Raw genomic sequence first — 17,758 nt, forward strand, 5'->3', positions numbered from 1 at the left:
TTCTCTGTTTTTGCTACGCTTCCCCGACACCCACACTATCGGATCCATCAGCAGGTCGTGTCAGCTCACCTCTGAGCTCTACCCTCTCCTGACTTTCTTCCCAATCCCCGTCACCACTCTCGCCTAAGCATCTCTCAGATGACCAGTCCAGTGCCTCCAGAGAGCCATCAGAGATTTTTGCAACCTTGAGTCAGGTCAGGTCACTTCGCTGTTGCGATCCTTTCCTAGCTTCCACCATTCCTAGAACACGTTCAAGCTCTGCACGGCCGTGGAGGTCCTTTGTGCTTTGACTTCTCGCAGCTCACTTCTGTTGCTCCCCAAAGTCACTGTGCTGCAGCCACTCTGTCCCTCTTTCCATCCAGGATCCCAAGACGCGCCGCAGCCCCCAGGCTTCCTTTGCGTTCACTGTTTCCTTTGCCTGAAACATTGTTCTCCCAGATCAAAGTCTGACTCAGATATCCCCTTATAAGACAAGCCTGCCTTCCTTCCTTCCTTCCTTCCTTCCTTCCTTCCTTCCTTCCTTCCTTCTTGACAGGCAGAGATAGAAAGGTCTTCCTTCTGTTGGTTCACTCCCCAAATGGCCACTGTGGCTGGTGCACCGTGCCGATCTGAAGCCAGGAGCCAGGTGCTTCCTCCTGGTCTCCCATGTGGGTGCAGGGCCCAAGCACTCAGGCCACAACAGAGAACTGGCCTGGAAGAGGAGCAACCGGGACTAGAACCCAGGGTGCTGGCGCCACAGGCGGAGGATTAGCCTAGTGAGCCACAGCGTCGGCCAAGCCTTTCTTAATTATCCCATCTAATGAGGGCTTCCCACCCTCCTAGTCACTGACTAATACACTCCCAGTGTTAGTGTCTCTGTGGTACCTGTCGCTACCTGAAATGATCATGTTTAGTTAGTCCTTGCTTGTGCTATCTCTTTAATTAGAATTGAGAGCAGTGACTTAGTTTCTTTTCTTTTCTACTCTTCAGTACATTTGCCCTTGTCATCCATGGAACAGTTTGCATTCAGTAAATCCGTGCCCTTCTGAGTGGGCAAACACAGTGTAACACTAACGTAAAGGACCTACTCTGTCCTCAGATACAAACTGTGTCTGGACTGCCTGAGGCTCTGGTTTAGCTGCTGTGCTGGGCAGACTCGTCTTCTGTGATGGGCACTTTTCCTCTCTGTCACCTTTGGTGGATAACACTTGATTTTATTAAGCCATCATGGATACATTTTGGAGATGAAGCATTTGAAACTTTTGTTCTTTGACTTCCACCCACTGATTCACCCTCTAAGTGGCCATTAAGGCTAGGGGCTGGGCCAAGCCGAAGTGTGGAGCCAGGAACTCCAGCTGGGTCTCCCACATAGATGTCGGGCCCAAGTACTTGGGCCATCTTCCACCCCCACCCCCACCCCCCCCAGGCCTTAGCCGGGAGCTGTCCCAGAAGCAGAACAACCAGGACTGGAACCAGAGCTCCAGAAAGGGATGCTGGCATTCAGGTGGCAGTTTAACCCACTGTGCTCAGTGCCATCCCCTAAGCTTGAATTTTTTAAAATACAAATTTGATAATGTTTCTGCTTTTTTTGTTCAAAGATTGCTTTTCTTTATGATAGGGTAAAGATTTCAATAGTTTTTTAAAAAAACTTCCTTGTTTTCATCTTTTATAGCTACCATGTGTTAGAAGGCAAACCACTGAGTTCTTTAGAGGAGTATCTAATTTAATACACTTTCCATAGAGAGAGAAAGAGCATTTTCTATTTTCTATTAAAGGAAGCATGCTTTCCTATGATCTGTAAGCATATAGAATAAAATAAGTTTAACTGGACAGCAGTTCTAGAATTTGGACCATATATATGTAATTCCTGACTTCCTTGAAGCAATAAAATTAAAAAAAATTGTCTGGGTTGTTACGCCCACGACTCTATTCGTTATCTCATCTCAATACTTGGGAGATGACTGATGTTTATTATGAGGATCTTTTTTTTAAGATTTTATTTATTTACTTGAGAGGTAGAGTTACAGGCAGACAGAGAGAAAGGTCTTCCATCTGCTGGTTCACTCCTCAAATGGCTGCAATGGCCGGAGCTGAGCCAATCCAAAGCCAGGAGCCAGGAGCTTCTTCCGGGTCTCCCACATGTGTACCCCAAGAGCCTGGGCCATCTTCTGCTGCTTTCTCAGGCCATAGCAGGGAGCTGAATTAGAAGAGGAGTAGCTGGGATACAAACCAGTTCCCATATGGGATGCTGGCGTCTCAGGCAGAGGCTTAGCCTACTGTTTCACAGCACCAGCCCCTCATTAATTCTTTGCTTTCAGAAAGCTAATATGGCTTATTGGACAGGAAGCTTAGAGTCAGAAGATATAGTCACCAGCCCAAACTCTGCTAATATTCTTCTGAAAGTGAAAATAAATAAACCTGCCTCCTACCCTCCAGAGCCAGAGGAAGGAAAGAATTAGATACTATATTGGAAAGTGCTTTGATAATTAAGGCATCACACAGAAGTATTGTTACTAATTATTAATACTAATTATACATGTTACTTGTATGAACTTTTTTTTGTGTGTGTTAACTTTCAAATGATCTGAACACACAGTCTCTCAGCCATACTTGAGAGAAAGTTAATGAACCATGAATTTCTATTTTTCTCAGCACTAAAGTAAGACAATAAAAATGACCATATATTTTGTCAGTTGAAAAATAGAGGTGGAGGGCCGGCGCTGCGGCTCAACAGGCTAATCCTCCGCCTAGTGGCGCCGGCACACCAGGTTCTAGTCCCGGTCGGGGCGCCAGATTCTGTCCCAGTTGCCCCTCTTTCAGGCCAGCTCTCTGCTGTGGCCAGGGAGTGCGGTGGAGGATGGCCCAAGTACTTGGGCCCTGCACCCCATGAGAGACTAGGAAAAGCACCTGGCTCCTGGCTCCTGCCATCGGATCAGCACGGTGCGCCGGCCGCGGCGGCCATTGGAGGGTGAACCAACAGCAAAGGAAGACCTTTCTCTCTGTCTCTCTCACTGTCCACTCTGCCTGTCAAAAAAAAAAAAGAGGTGTAAATAGAAAAAGCAATTGATGAAGTAACCTAGTGATAAGCGGGAATAGAACTTAGCCTGAGTCCATATTGCGAGAGCTGCCTCCACACACACATACTTTTTTTATAAAACTGTCATCATCACACAGGTTGAGTATTTCAGCTAGTCCACACTGAACATTTAGTGTTTTAAAGAATTTCTTGGCTTGCTTAAAAGACTCTCAAAATTGTCTCCTTTACAGGTAGAAATTATATGTCATAGAATATCTGGATTTCTGTATGAATGAATTGCTCTCCGTTTTTTTAGGAAGCAGCTCTGGGGTGTTTGTTTCGTGTGTGTGTGTGTGTGTGTGTGTGGTCTTCCTTTGCCGTTGGTTCACCCTCCAATGGCCGCCACGGCTGGCGCGCTGCGGCTGGCGCACCGCGCTGATCCGATGGCAGGAGCCAGGTGCTTTTCCTGGTCTCCCATGGGGTGCAGGGCCCAAGCACTTGGGCCATCCTCCACTGCACTCCCTGGCCACAGCAAAGAGCTGGCCTGGAAGAGGGGCAACCGGGACAGAATCCGGCGCCCCGACCGGGACTAGAACCTGGTGTGCCGGCGCTGCAAGGCGGAGGATTAGCCTAGTGAGCCGCGGCGCCGGCTGAAAGTAAATTCTTTATTTGTAAATTCTATATTTTACCTTAAAAGATTCTGTTACTACTATTAATAATGATCCTGATAAGTAGTTTTTTTTTTTTTCTTGTGCTCAGAAAATAGAAACCATGTAGCTCTGTAGTGGGAAAACTTATCTGTCTGCCCACCTTTTGTAGGAATTGGAGGTTAATAACGATGCAGCTTTGCAGGAAAAATCACTAGTTTGAGGATGTTCTTCAACCCCAGAATTCATTTACTATGAAATAATGAAATTGTGTTTTTCAGAGATTCTGAAACCAGGCTAGCCCATTTTTCTAGGACACTGCAATCCAGGCACCGAGAGTGGGCTAATGAGTGCTTCTCCAACTTCAGCGTGCATGGGCATCACCTGAGAGCTGTGCCCCCGCCACCACCACAGCTGAGTTGCAGGTCTCGCGTGAGGCCTCGGACTGACTGGCCAGCTCCCAGGTGATGCCAGTGCTGCTGGCTCAGGCTACACGTTGAAGTTAAGGAAATACGTTGTTTCCTGAAGAGTCTTTCAGCAATGATGATTTGGTTCTTTACCACACTGGAGTCCTATAGGATTCTCTTATTTTGGAGAGGTTGTAAATCTTTTTGGAATCTGTATTAGACAAGATCCAGGCAAAGACTGTAGTAGAACAAACATTTCTAGAAAATGTTATAGGTTAGAATCCACTCCTCTTCCCCCTTGAACTTACTGTCCTCCTCTCACTCTCACTGGGGCAGCTTTGTTGCTTTAATAGTCCCTGGGAGTGATGATGTAACAGGATAGCAATAGTTCACCCACAGAAGCACCCAGCACAGTGACTGCCTCATTAGGAAGAATTTTTTCGCTCACATGACTTGACCTGGTTTACTTAGGCAGCATTCTGTTACAATTGAGGGTTTTTGAAGTCCTTTTTTAAAAGGTAGAGTGACAGAGAGAGGACTTCTGTCAGCTGGATCACTCCCCAAGTGATGACAACTGCTGGGGCTGGGCCAGGCCAAAGCCACGATCCAGGAGCTTCTTCCAGGTCTCCCCCGTGGGTGCAGGGGCCCACGTACTCGGACCATTTTCCGCTGCTTTCCCAGGCACATTAACAGGGAGCTGGATGGAAAGCAGACAGCTGAGATTTGACCTGGCATTCAGAAATGGATGCTGCTGTCGCAAGCATCAGCTTAATCCAAGGGTTTTGTTTTGAAAAAGCTTAGGGCTAGCCTCTTCTATTCAAAGAGTAGAAAATATCAGGCTAAAGTGAAATAACCCAGACATGGGGAGTTAATGTTTTGTTGGGTACAGACTTTCCGTTGGGAAGAATAAACATTATGTATATGTTGCCACAATTAAAAAAAAAACTTTTTAAAAGAAGGGCTGGGCCGGCGCCGCGGCTCACTAGGCTAATCCTCCGCCTAGCGGCGCCGGCACACCGGGTTCTAGTCCCGGTCGGGGCGCCGGATTTTGTCCCGGTTGCCCCTCTTCCAGGCCAGCCCTCTGCTGTGGCCAGGGAGTGCAGTGGAGGATGGCCCAGGTGCTTGGGCCCTGCACCCCATGGGAGACCAGGAAAAGCACCTGGCTCCTGGCTCCTGCCATCGGATCAGCGCGGTGCGCCGGCCACATCGCGCTGGCCGCGGCGGCCATTGGAGGGTGAACCAACGGCAAAGGAAGACCTTTCTCTCTGTCTCTCTCTCTCTCACTGTCCACTCTGCCTGTCAAAAAAAAATAAAAATAAATAAATAAATAAATAAATAAATAAAAGAAGGGCTGGATAAGAAGTACTTTAGCTTAGTGGTTCTCAGAGTTGGCTGCGTAGTAGATTCCTCTGGGGAACTTAGAATCCTGGAGCCCATGCCACACTTCAGAGTGGTTAAGTTAGAATCTTTGGGGAAGAGATTGAGGCATCTGTAGTATTTATTTATTTATTTATTTTTTTTTTTTTTTTTTTTTTGACAGGCAGAGTGGACAGTGAGAGAGAGAGACAGAGAGAAAGGTCTTCCTTTTGCCGTTGGTTCACCCTCCAATGGCCGCCGCTGCAGCCGGCGCACCGCGCTGATCCTGGCAGGAGCCAGGAGCCAGGTGCTTTTCCTGGTCTCCCATGGGGTGCAGGGCCCAAGCACCTGGGCCATCCTCCACTGCACTCCCTGGCCATAGCAGAGAGCTGGCCTGGAAGAGGGGCGACCGGGACAGAATCCGGCGCCCCAACCGGGACTAGAACCCGGTGTGCCGGCGCCGCAAGGTGGAGGATTAGCCTATTGAGCCACGGCGCCGGCCCGCATCTGTAGTATTTAAACTCCTCTGGTGATTGCAGTGTGCAACCCACTCTGAGAGCCACTAGTGGGTAGTGGTTAAACTTGCTTCTCTGTACCATAATCAGCATCTGTAAGCAAAGCAGGCTTTTCGCTGGGGCTCACACTGTGGCATAGAAAGTGAAGCCTATAATGCTGGCATCCTACATGGGCACTGGTTTGAGTCCTGATTGCTTCACTTCTGATCCAGCTCTCTGCCAGTGCACCTGGGAAGGCAGCAGAAGAGGCCCGAGTCCTTGTGCCCCTGCACCCACGTGGGAGACTCGGAAGAAGCTGTGGTTTCCGACTTCAGCTTGGCCCAGCCCTGGCTTCTGTGGCTATTTGGGGAGTGAACCAGCAGATGGAAGATGTTTCTCTCCTTCAATCTCTGTATTTCTGCCTTTCAAATAAATAAATTTTAAAAAGGCTTTTCATACTGGAGGACATGAAATGTTTATATGTAGGATGCCATGCCACATTTTCTAAAACATTAGGTAGGGAGAAGAATATATATAAGTAACAGGACTTTGGATATCTTGAGTAGAGTAAAAGAATAAAGGTATACTCATGAATACTAAGAGAAAGGAATAGTCATATAAATTGTATGTTCAGGGTACAGCTAGACTAGGGAAATATTTGCAATTTATAAGACAAGGAATTAGTATCCAGAATAGGTTAATGTTTCTTTCAAATTAATAAGAAAATGATCATTAGAAAAATAAATAGGAAGAGGTGTTTGTCACAGCAGTTAAGACACCACTTGGGACACTCATGCCATATCAGAGTGCCTGGCTTGAGTGTAAACTCTGCTTCCAAGTCATCTTCCTGGTAGTTCCCACCCTGGGAAGGCTCAAGTACTGGGTTGCATTCGTGAGGGAGACCCAAATTGATTTCAGGCCTCCTGGTCTCCATCTGGCCTCTGTCTGGCCTCGGCCTGTCTGTTAAAGGAATTTAGGGAGTGAACTGAGCAATTTCCCCACATCAAAGGAGCCAAAATAAGAAAGCTTGGCAATTAAAAAAAAAAATGAGGCTGAGTATTTTATTTGTCCATTTTGGAAGTCAGAGTTACAGAGAGAGAAAGAGGGAGCTTTCATCTGCTGGTTCACTCCCCAGATGGCCACAATGTCCAGTGCTGGGCCAGGCTGAAGCCAGGAGCAGAACCCTCATCCTAGTTTCTCACCTGGGTGACAGAAGTCCATCTTCCGCTGCTTTTGCAGGCACATCAGCAGGAAGCTGGATCAGAAGTGGAGCAGCTGGGATACAAACCAGCACCCATTTGAGATGCCTACATCACAGGCAGCAGCTTTACTTGCTACACCATAGCACTGGCCCCAAAGGTGGGCATTTAGAAAAAAAATGATTATTGTCCTGTATTCTTTGTGGGCCTTGAATTGGTGAAGGTTTCTGGAGGACAGTCTTGCAACATCTATTAAAATGTTAAGTGCACATACTATTTTTTTCTAAGATTTATTTATTTGTTTGAAAGGCAGAGTTAGAGAGAGAGAGAGAAACCTTCCATCCACTGGTTCACTCCCCAAATGGCCACAATGGCCAGAGCTAGGCTGATCTGAAGCCAGGAGCCAGGAGTTTCTTCTGGGTCTCCCACACCAGTGCAGGGGCCATCCTCCACTGCTTTCCCAGGCCATAGCAGAGCTGGATCGGAAGTGGAGCAGCCGGGACTCGAACCGGAGCCCATATTGCATGCTGGTGCTATAGACTGGGGCTGTAACCTGCTGTGCCACAGCGCCGGCCCCTAGGTGCACAAAATGGAAAATCTGTGCCATGATGTTAGGCAAGTATTAAAAAATATTAGTTGTATGGAAGTTGTATGTGGACAATATGAACAATGTGTTTTGCATAAAACTGCTTTTCCAGCATGTGTTTATGATGTAAATGCATAGAATTTGCCTGTAAGGAAGGGCATTCATCAGGCTGGATTGGGAGAGCGCGGGTGGCAAAAAAGGCTTTCCTGTGTTTGGAGATGGAGTATAAATAGCATGGGTCAATAACCTGACCAATTTGGGATTCCCTCAGGGAAAGGTGAGACTGGGCATTTTATACTTTTTTTTTTTTTTTAATATTTATCTATTTGAGAAGCAGAATTACAGAGAGAGGGCAAGACAGAAAGAAAGGTTTTCCATCTGCTGATTTACTCCCCAAATGGCTGCAGTGGCTGAAGCTGAGCCAATCGGAAGCCAGGAGCTAAGAGCTTCTTCCAGGTCTCCCACATAGGTACAGGGGCCCATGCACTTGGGTCGTCTTCCACTGCTTTCCCAGGCCATCAGCAGGGAGCTTAAATATCTATTTGAATATAAATGGATCTGTCAACCTGGAAGTCCATCATTTTAAATGAAAACGCTGAACTGCAGTCTGAAATTTCTCTAGTTTTCCTTCCTTGCCACATTGCCTTTTTTGTACAGGGCATAGAAGACAGAATCTCTCAGTATGTTTTGGTTGTAGCTGCCTTCTCGGTAAATTGGTTACATATTCTCTGGCCTCTTTGGGAGAAGTGGAGTTGTTAGACATTTGTTTGAAGATCTTTTGTTGGTATTTGAGTGTAAATGGCCTCAAAATCCCTAAACCAGGGCACACACAAAGAGAGAATAAGAGAAGAGTATTTGGGAATATATGTGTAATTCATTGTTGGACGGCAGGAAGTTAATGATATACAAACAGCAAATTTTTAGCATAGTTAGAACAACTTTTCACTCTTCCTTCTTCCACTCCTCCCACTCCCTCCTCTGCTAAGCCAGGCCCCAGCAGAGGTCTCACAGACCCAGAAGCCAACAGACTCCCTTGAGGACTCTTGGTCCCTCAGCTACACACCTGTGGAGTGTCACTGTCCCTCACTCCAGCCCTTGCCACGGAACCAGTAAAGCAGTGGCAAATGGGGTTTCCAGAGAGACCAGCATTGGGGACAGTGGCTCCCTGAGCCACAAGTGCAGACGGGAAGACACCTAGCCCCTGGCCCATGTGACATTGTCTTTAGATTTCACCACACCCCACGCTGTGGATCCACAAGGAGTAGCCCCCTTTTCCCCAACAGAGCCATGGAGGTTCTTATCTGCCCCATCCCCACCCCCACCCCCTTGAGCCCTGGCGACATCTTGGAGGCAGAGTTACCTCTTTCCTCCTTACCTTTTTTCTTTCCTTTGTTACCATGAAATGTTAAATCTCTGGGAGATTTTCCTGGTTCACCTGCTTTGAAGGCTTTGGGGTGGGACGGAGAGCAGCTGATGGTGGGTTGGGGGAGATGTAGTTCCAGATACCCTGGGCTGGAGTCAGTAAGGGCTGGGAGGCACCACTCCTCTCCCTGCCCCTCCCCTCCCCCCCAGTCTTGCACCGCCTTTGGATCCTCAAGTTCCCTGGGTGATGACTTGGGATTTGGGGAGTTCTGTGGGAGGCATTCTTGGTAGGGGCAGGAGTTGGAATTAGTCCCTACTGCCAACCATGAGGTTGCCCCCTCCCCCCAGTTTTTCACAATTCTTTAAAACGCATTTTGGTTTTTAAAAATTTGTACAGCAAGAGCAAGTTTTTCTGTCAGACAAAAATGAGAAATGCAAAAGAAAAAGACTTCATTTTAAAACCATCCATGAGGGCTGGTCTGATGGTCCAGCGGGGGAGGCGGCCACTTGCAGCACCGGCATTCCATGTATTGGAGTCCTGGCTGCTCCGCTTCCAATCCAGCTCCCTGCTCAATGGCCTGGGAAGGCAGTGGAAGACGGCCCAAGCGGTGGGACCCCTGTACCCACATGGCTGACCAGGGTGGAGTTCCTGGCTCCTGGCTTTAGCCTGACCCAGACCTGGCCATTGTGGCCGTTTGGGGAATGAACCAGCCAATGGATGACCTCTCTCACTCTGCCTTTAAATAAATTTTTTTCAAATAAATTTTTTTAAAGATTTATTTATTTGAAAGAGTTACAGAGGAGGAGAGACAGAGCGAAAGAGAAATCATCCATCCACTGGTTCACTCCCCAAATGGCTGCAACAGCCAGGGCTGGGCCGGTCTGAAGCCAGGAGCCAGGAGCTTCCTTCAAGTCTCCCATGTGGGCACAGGGGCCCAAGCACTTGGGCCATCTTCTCCTGCTTTCCCAGGCCATAGCAGAGAGCTGGATCAGAAATGAAGCAGCCAGCACTGGAACCGGCCCCCATATGGGTTGCCGGCATCGCAGGTGGAGGCTTAACCTGCTTTGCCACAATGCCAGTCCCTCAAATAAATCTTTAAAAATAAACAAATAAATAAAGCCAACTATGATGTCTATATAATCTTTACTGATGACTACTGCTGGCGAGAATTGGGTCTTTTTCTTTGATGAATGAACCTCGGAAGGAGCTGTGTTTTCTCTGCTTTGCTGGTTGTGGCAGAGTCCTAAATCAGAATGAGAGGCCAGAAAAGCTTTTTCCAGCCCAATTAAGGCTTGTCCTTACCGTTGCTGATCCTGTTGATTGTCTCCCTGTGGATTAAAGGCAAACCTCCCTTAACAAGCACATTGAGAAGCTTTGGTTTCCAGAACTCTCCAGGACCAGTAATTAATCCAACTGGTAATGAGAGCACAGTGCTGAATTCTGGAAAGGAGTCATTTAACTCTTTCTATACTAAATAGGCTAATTTTCTGTTTATAATAGTCTCAGCACAATTTATTGGAACAGAATAAAAAGTAAAAAAAAAAAAATCCTCCATTCCCAAATGTGGACTGGGAAACTGAACTTTTACAGGAGATACTTTTGTCTCTTCTTTTAATAAAAGACAAATTTTGTGTACTTGATAATTAGCTCTTTAAGATCTGCCTCTGAATTAGAACTTGGACGTGTCAGCTAATTCCTGTCTTTTAACCTGATGGGTTCTGCCTGTGGAAGCGACTGTCCTTTGAGCTGCTTCTGTCTCCCCTGGATCTCCTAGTTGCCTTTATGATCTTCCTAAGGGTATGAAACATTTCTCGGCGCCGGCGTTGTGGTACAACAGGCTAAACAGCCGTCTGCAATGCTGGCATCCCTGTGGTCACTGGTTCAAGTCCTGGATGTTCCACTTCTGATCCGGCTCCCTGCTGATGAGCCTGGGAAAGCAGTGGAAGATGGCCCAAGTGCTTGGGCCCCTGCACACATGTGGGAGACCTGGGTGGAGTCCAGGCTCCTGTCTTCAGCCTGGCTTAGCCCTGGCCATAGCAGCCATTTGGGGAGTGAACCATCAGATGGAAGATCTCAACTCACCCCCCCCCCCAATCTAAATCTAAATCTGCATCTGCCTTTAAAATAAATCAGAGAAAGGAAGGAAGGAAAAAAGGAAAAGACCTCATTCAGAGATTTCTAGCACATAAAACATCTTTGAGAAATTCCCTAGTTCTGTTATTCCTCTAATTATGATTACCTTTGAGTCACACGTTCTGACATTTCCTTCAGTAACCTCTTGTTTGCTTGCTTGTTTTTTTTTTTTTTTTTTAAAGATTTTACTTATTTTAGAAGCAGAGCCACAGACAGAGAGGGAAAGACAGAGAGAAGGGTCTTTGATCTGCTGGTTCACTCCCCAAATGGCTGCTATAGCAGAGCTGGGCCCATCCGGAGCCAGGAGCCTCTTCTGGGTCACCTACATGGACACAGGGTCCCAAGCACTTGGGCCATCTTCTGCTGCTTTCCCAGGCTGTAACAGAGCTAGATTGGCAGAGGAGCAGCCAGGACATGAACCGGTGCCCACATGGAATGCCGGCACCCCACGCAGAGGCTTAGCCTACTACGCCACAGAGCCAGCCCCCTGTTGTTTGTTTTTAAAATGAAGATTTATTTATTTGTGTGGCCAGTGCTGTGGTACAGTGGGTTAACGCCCTGGTCTGAAGCGCCAGCATCCCTTATGGGTGCTCGTTCAAGACCCGGCTGCTCCACTTCTGATCCAGCTCTCTGCTATGGCCTGGGAGAGCAGTAGAAGATGGCCCAAGTGCTTGGGCCCCTGCACATGGGCTCCTGCACCATGTGGGAGCCCCGGAAGAAGCTCCTGGCTATGGATCGGTGCCACTCCGGCTGTTGCGGCCAATTGGGGGGTGAACCATCGGATGGGAGACTTCTCTTGCTCTCATTCTCTCTCTCTTGCTCTCTCTCTCTGCCTCTCCTCTCTCTGTAACTCTTTCAAATAAACAAATAAATCTTTTTAAAAAAAGATTTGTTTATTTGAAAGATTAGGAGAGAGAAGGTGATCCTCCAAATCCTGGATTACTCTCCAGATGGCCATAACAAGCCACAGCTGGGAGCCAGGAACTCTGTTCTGGTCTCCTGCATGGGTGTCAGGGACCCACATACTTGGGCTATCTTTCCCTGCCTTCCTAGGTGAATTAGCAGGAAACGGGATCAGAAGTGGAGCAGCTGGGACTCATCCAGTATTCTGATGTGGAACAGTGGAATCACAAGCGATGTACTAACCCCCTGTGCCGCAATGCTGGCCCAACATTGGTTTTTATTTGGAGAGCAGAGAGAAAGAGACTTCCTATTCTCTGGTTCACTCCCCAGTTGCACACAAAGGCTGGGACTGGACTGGGACTGGATCCAAGAATAAGGAACTCAATCCAGATCTCCCACGTGGGTAGCAAGGATCCAACTACTGCAGCTATTCCTGCTGCCTCCCAGGATCTGCACTGGCATGAAGCTGGTAGCAGGGGCTGGGGCTGGTAATCAGACATAGGCACTCCAGTGTGGAACACAGTCGTCTCAGCCACTAGGCCAAATGCCTGCTCCTGCTTGTCCGTTGTTTCTGTTGTTCAAATACCTAGCAGAACAAATTGCCCAAACTACCTGGGCATTGGGGTGGCTTGGAAATACTTAGCCCAGCTGGTGAGATCAGTTCCTTTTCAGCTCTGGCATTCTTTATTTCTTTTATCCCTGCTTATACAGATACTACACGTGCATTCATCCTCCCCCACCTAACCTACTACTTTTTTCTCATTTATCCAACTTGAAAAATTAAGATGATATCTTTGTGTACACTATTGTATATTCAGTATTAGAAAACTATTTCAGAAAGTTTATTATTTCTTTGATTGGGAGAATAGATTCCTTAATTTCCCTTATTTAAAAACGAAATCTGAGGGCTGGCATTTTGGCGTAGTGAGTAAAGCCTCCACCTATGACACTGGCCTCTCATGTGGGCACTGGTTTGAGTCCCAGCTACTCCACTTCCAATCTGGGTTCCTGCTAATGTGCCTGGAAAGGCAGTGGGGCATGGTCCGAGTGCTTGGACCCTTGCACCTACATGGAAGATCTGGATGAAGCTCCTGGTGCCTGACTTCAGACCATTCCAGCCATGGGGAGTGAACCAGCAAATGGAAGATCTCTCTCTCTCTCTCTCTCTCTCTCTCTCTCTGTAATTCTGACTTTCCAATAAATAAGTAAGTCTTTAAAAATAATAAAAATTAAAATATTAAAAAAAAATCTGGAGTGGGTATTTGGCACAGTGGTTAAGCTCCCACTTGAGATCCCCACATCCCGTAATGGAGTGCCTGTGTGTGAGTACTGGATCTGCTCTCCATTTCAGGTTCCTGCTAATACACACCCTGGGGAGGCAGCAGATGTGGTTCAAGTACTTGGGCCCCTGCCACCCACATGGAGACTGAGATGGAGTTCGAGGCACCTGGCTTCAGCCTGGCCCATCCCTAGCTGTTGTAGGCATTTGAGGAATTTTTATGAAAGAACAGTTATTTAAATTCTAAAATCAGGGTTATTAATCAGATGCCATATAGCTATGATGCATCTATGTGGAAGATAAATGATCCATATAAGACTTTAGGTAAGTTAAGCTCTAAATTTTATGACCAAAGTTTTGAATGATATAGAAGTTACTGAGAAAAAAAAATGGCCCAAGACAAGTGTTATGGTACAATGTGTTAAGCCACCACTTGCAATGCCAGCACCCCATACCAGAGTGCAAGTTTGAGTCATTGCTGCTCCCATTCCATCCAGCTTCCTGTTAATGCTCCTGGGAAGGCAATAGAAGATGGCCCAAGTACTTGGACTCCTGCCATCTGTGAAGGAGACCAGGATGGAGTTTCTGGCTTCTGGTTTTGGTCTGGCTCAGACATGGCTGTTGCGGTCATTTGGGGGAGTGAATTAGTGAATGAAAGATCTCTGTGTGTGTGTGTGTGTGTGTGTCTGTGTGTGTGTGTATTTCTCCCCTTTCTTGTTGCTCTGCCTTTCAAATAAATAAATGAATAAAATTTTAAAAAGAAAAAATGGCCAATGGCTGAAGTAATAATAAAACCACTGTCCAATGCAACTTTGTGTATATATCTGCTGTCTCTAATCCTCTCAACTGACCCTATGTGTTTGCCATGTAACAGTTTTTTATTTTATTATTTTTTTTAAAAAAAAAACTTACATCTTTTTATTGTTAAGTTATGAAGAAGCATCAAAATTTAAAGGAAAAATCGCAGGGCAAATTACAAAACTACTAGGATCATCAAAGGAAGTGAAAATGGGACTGGGGCTGACGTTGTGGCATACTGGGTAAAGCTGCCATCTGCAAAACCAGCAGACCATATGGGTTTCGATTTGAGTTCCGGCTGCTCCACTTAGAGTACAGCTCCCTGCTAATGCGCCCGGGAAAGCAGCAGAAGATGGGCCAAGGACATCCTGCTACCCATGTGAGAGACCCGGATGAAGCTCCTGGCTGCAGCCTGGCCCAGCCAGCGTCAGTCGTTGTGTCCATTTGGGGAGTGAACCTGTGGAACCTCTCTCTCCCTCTCTTTTTCTCCCTCCTTCCCTCCCTCTCTTTCTCTCTCCCTCTCTTCCTCCCTCCTTCCCCTCTCTCCCTCTCCCTCCCTCCTTCTCTCCCTCCTTCTCTCCCTCCCTTTCTCTCTTCCTCCCTCCCTTTCTCTCTCCTTCTCTCTCTGTATAATTCTTATCTTTCACATAAATAAAATCTTTAAAAAAAAGTTGGTCTAGGCACAGGGCAATAGGAATTAATGGACGTGGGAAGGACAGGGATGAGCGAACAGTGAGCATGTGCCGAAGATACTGGGGAGAGCGCCTGGTGAAAGTTCGATGTTAGACAGCACCTAGGTAAAGAAATAATGGATACGATGCCTAAACCCCTCGTGTGCTTAAGAGTCCTCCTCGCCATTGGGTTGTCTCTGTCATCGTCTCCTTCCTCGTCTTCTGCATCATCCTGGGTCAGCCCATCTTCTTCCTCCTCCTCACCGCCGCAGGGGTCCTCTGCACCCCTCAGACTCCACCTTCACGGCAGACGCGTGCTGCTCTGCTCCTCCTCACACGGATCGTTCTCCGTCTCCACTGCTTGTCTGCTCTGTCCTTTCAGTTGTTTCCAGGCTTTCCAGCAAAGAATCCACTTTCTGTGCGTGCTGGGTCAGCTGCTTCTTAATGGCCTGAAGTCATCTCCTTTCAACTTCCCAGACTTGGAAGAAGACCCCCGCTGTCCACTCTTCCCCTTGTTGAGGTGTTTCCTGATACACGCTGGCGTTTAGAGGGTGCTGCCGCTGGGCAACAGGAGGAGGAGGGAAGCGTGTGCGGGGTAACTGCGCGTCCTGTCCCCATAACAATCCCATTGAAAGTCACCATCTACATCAGGAGAGATGCTGAGAACAGGGGACGGACAAGGCTGTTCTGGTGCGCACCCACGCATCTCCGCTGCACATGGTTTCACACCCGCTTTTTCTCGGTTCACTTTTGGCTCTGCAGCCTGATGGATGTCTAAACCCGGCCAGCAACTGTTCTGCATCCTCTGCTGCCAGGGCAGCTCGGGCATTTCTCTCATCAACATGCGGAACAAAGGCAGAGCCCTCGTGAACAGAGCAGGCCCCAATTTGGCAAACTTGGAGAAGATTGCCTCCCTGTCAGACTTCTTGGCCTCAGGAGTGTCGAGGTTCCCAGTGCATACATGGGATTTAGGGAGAGAAAATCTGTCTTGGTGGTAACATTGCTCGCTGTTGCATTTGAAAATAGGTTATTCAGAGCCGGCGCCGTGGCTCAATAGGCTAATCCTCCACCTTGCGGCGCCGGCACACCGGGTTCTAGTCCCGGTTGGGGCGCCGGATTCTGTCCCGGTTGCCCCTCTTCCAGGCCAGCTCTCTGCTATGGCCAGGGAGTGCAGTGGAGGATGGCCCAGGTGCTTGGGCCCTGCACCCCATGGGAGACCAGGAAAAGCACCTGGCTCCTGGCTCCTGCCAGGATCAGCGCGGTGCGCCGGCTGCAGCGGCGGCCATTGGAGGGTGAACCAACGGCAAAGGAAGACCTTTCTCTCTGTCTCTCTCTCTCTCACTATCCACTCTGCCTGTAAAAAAAAAAAAAAAAAAAAAAAAAAAAAAAAAAAGAAAATAGGTTATTCAAAAGATGTAGCCGAAGATCAAAAAAACTCACTCAAGCAAAAAGTTCCACTAACTTAAAAATTTCAAGTGATTTGTAACCAGGAAGGGGAGGGAGACGAGATTTGATTCTGAATCTCCCAGTCCCAAGTTCTACTGAAGAGACCCACTGCTGCCCGGGGTCATCGGCAGGGCCATGACTGCTAATGGCCGCCCAAAACAGTGTTTTAGATGAGAAAAGGCTGGAGTTCACAGCCAGCGTTGACTCCAGAGCAAGAGAGAACTTGGAGTTGGACACGAGGCTGAAGGATGCCTTTGTCCAGAACGGCAGGGTGAGTGCAGCTGGAGGAGGGACACGGGCTTGCGGGAAGAAGGCACTGGGCCGGCAGTGAGACTGGGCAGCTGGAGGAGGCGGGGGGGCGGGGGGTGAATTTCAGATGCTGAGGAGACAGTGGCTGGGGACAGGGGTAAGAGGAGGCTGATGCTGTGTCCACTCCCAAGTTACCAGGGAGTCTCCTGAACTGAGCGGAAAGCCTGGTGGGGGATAGCCAGAGCAAGACTGATGGAAGCTGTCCATGGCCAAGGGCCAAAATAACCCAGAACTGAGAGCACAGGAACTGTTCGTGCAAATAGGATGAGGGAGCACAAGTGGAGGAGAGGCTGGCGCTGAGCTTAGCGGTTAAGACACTTGTGCCCCTCCCCCTCCAGAGAGCCTGAATTCCATCCGCAGGTCCTAGGAGGAAGGGATAACTCAGTGATGAGGCTCCTACTACCCTTATGGGAGAGTGGGTTCCCAGCTTCCGCTGTCGACACGTGGAGAGAGAAACAGCCAGTAGGAAGGCTTGCTCTCAGGCGTGGTCTCCCTCCCCATCTCTCACCCTCCCACCCTCTCCTTTTCTTCTTTCCCTCTCCCTCACATACAAATAAAATGTTTTTAAAATTAATTTTAAAAATGATCAAGGTCTTGCATCCTGATCACAAAAAATAAAAAGTTGTAGAAGCAGTAGAGCAGTCATTTGAGTTAGAGAATCTTCAGGGTTCTAGAAGGATCTGAGCAGATCCTGTCAGCCCGACGTCCACGGTGAGTCCTTTAGTTCTCTGTTAAATGAGCGTTCCTTAGCCGCCTCATCTCATTTTCTCCACTCTCCTACGTGCGGTAGTAAAGCACCCTCCTGTTTGGATTTGGGGATTAGAATAAAGGGGAATTGGTAAGTTTGTGGTGTCTATTTATTTGCATATCTGAGAAAGCTATTTTTAATATGAATAAATTAAAAATATTGTGTGTGAGGATTAATTTCTTTTCTGCTCTGTGTATCTGAGGCTAGAAAATGACGTACTCCCAAGAAATCAGGATGAAGGAGACGATGACTTTGAGATGCACTTTCTTAAAATAGCTGAAGGAATGACCTCATGAGCCAGCTGATAGCATGGGTTTGCAGATGGATGCGTTCTCTTAGCCTGCTGCTGCATGCTGCAGAGCCAAATACATGGAGTGTGTTACATCATAGCCTGTGGGCAGGAGGCTGGCGGGAGGGGGACCAG

The 17,758-nt window shown here is 47.9% G+C and overlaps 1 protein-coding gene and 1 pseudogene across 25 annotated transcripts in view; one reads left to right on the forward strand and one right to left on the reverse strand.

Moving 5' to 3' along the window:
* NRF1 (nuclear respiratory factor 1) overlaps positions 1-17,758 on the forward strand; it is a 163,218-nt gene that overhangs the window by 87,526 nt on the left and 57,934 nt on the right. The window lies entirely within an intron of this gene.
* On the reverse strand, positions 14,999-16,414 carry LOC108176899 (heterogeneous nuclear ribonucleoprotein C pseudogene; annotated as a pseudogene).

Source organism: Oryctolagus cuniculus, chromosome 3 (genome assembly GCF_051225735.1).
Source record: "Oryctolagus cuniculus isolate XC-2025 breed Fujian yellow rabbit chromosome 3, ASM5122573v1, whole genome shotgun sequence".
NCBI classification, from domain to species: Eukaryota; Metazoa; Chordata; class Mammalia; order Lagomorpha; family Leporidae; genus Oryctolagus; species Oryctolagus cuniculus.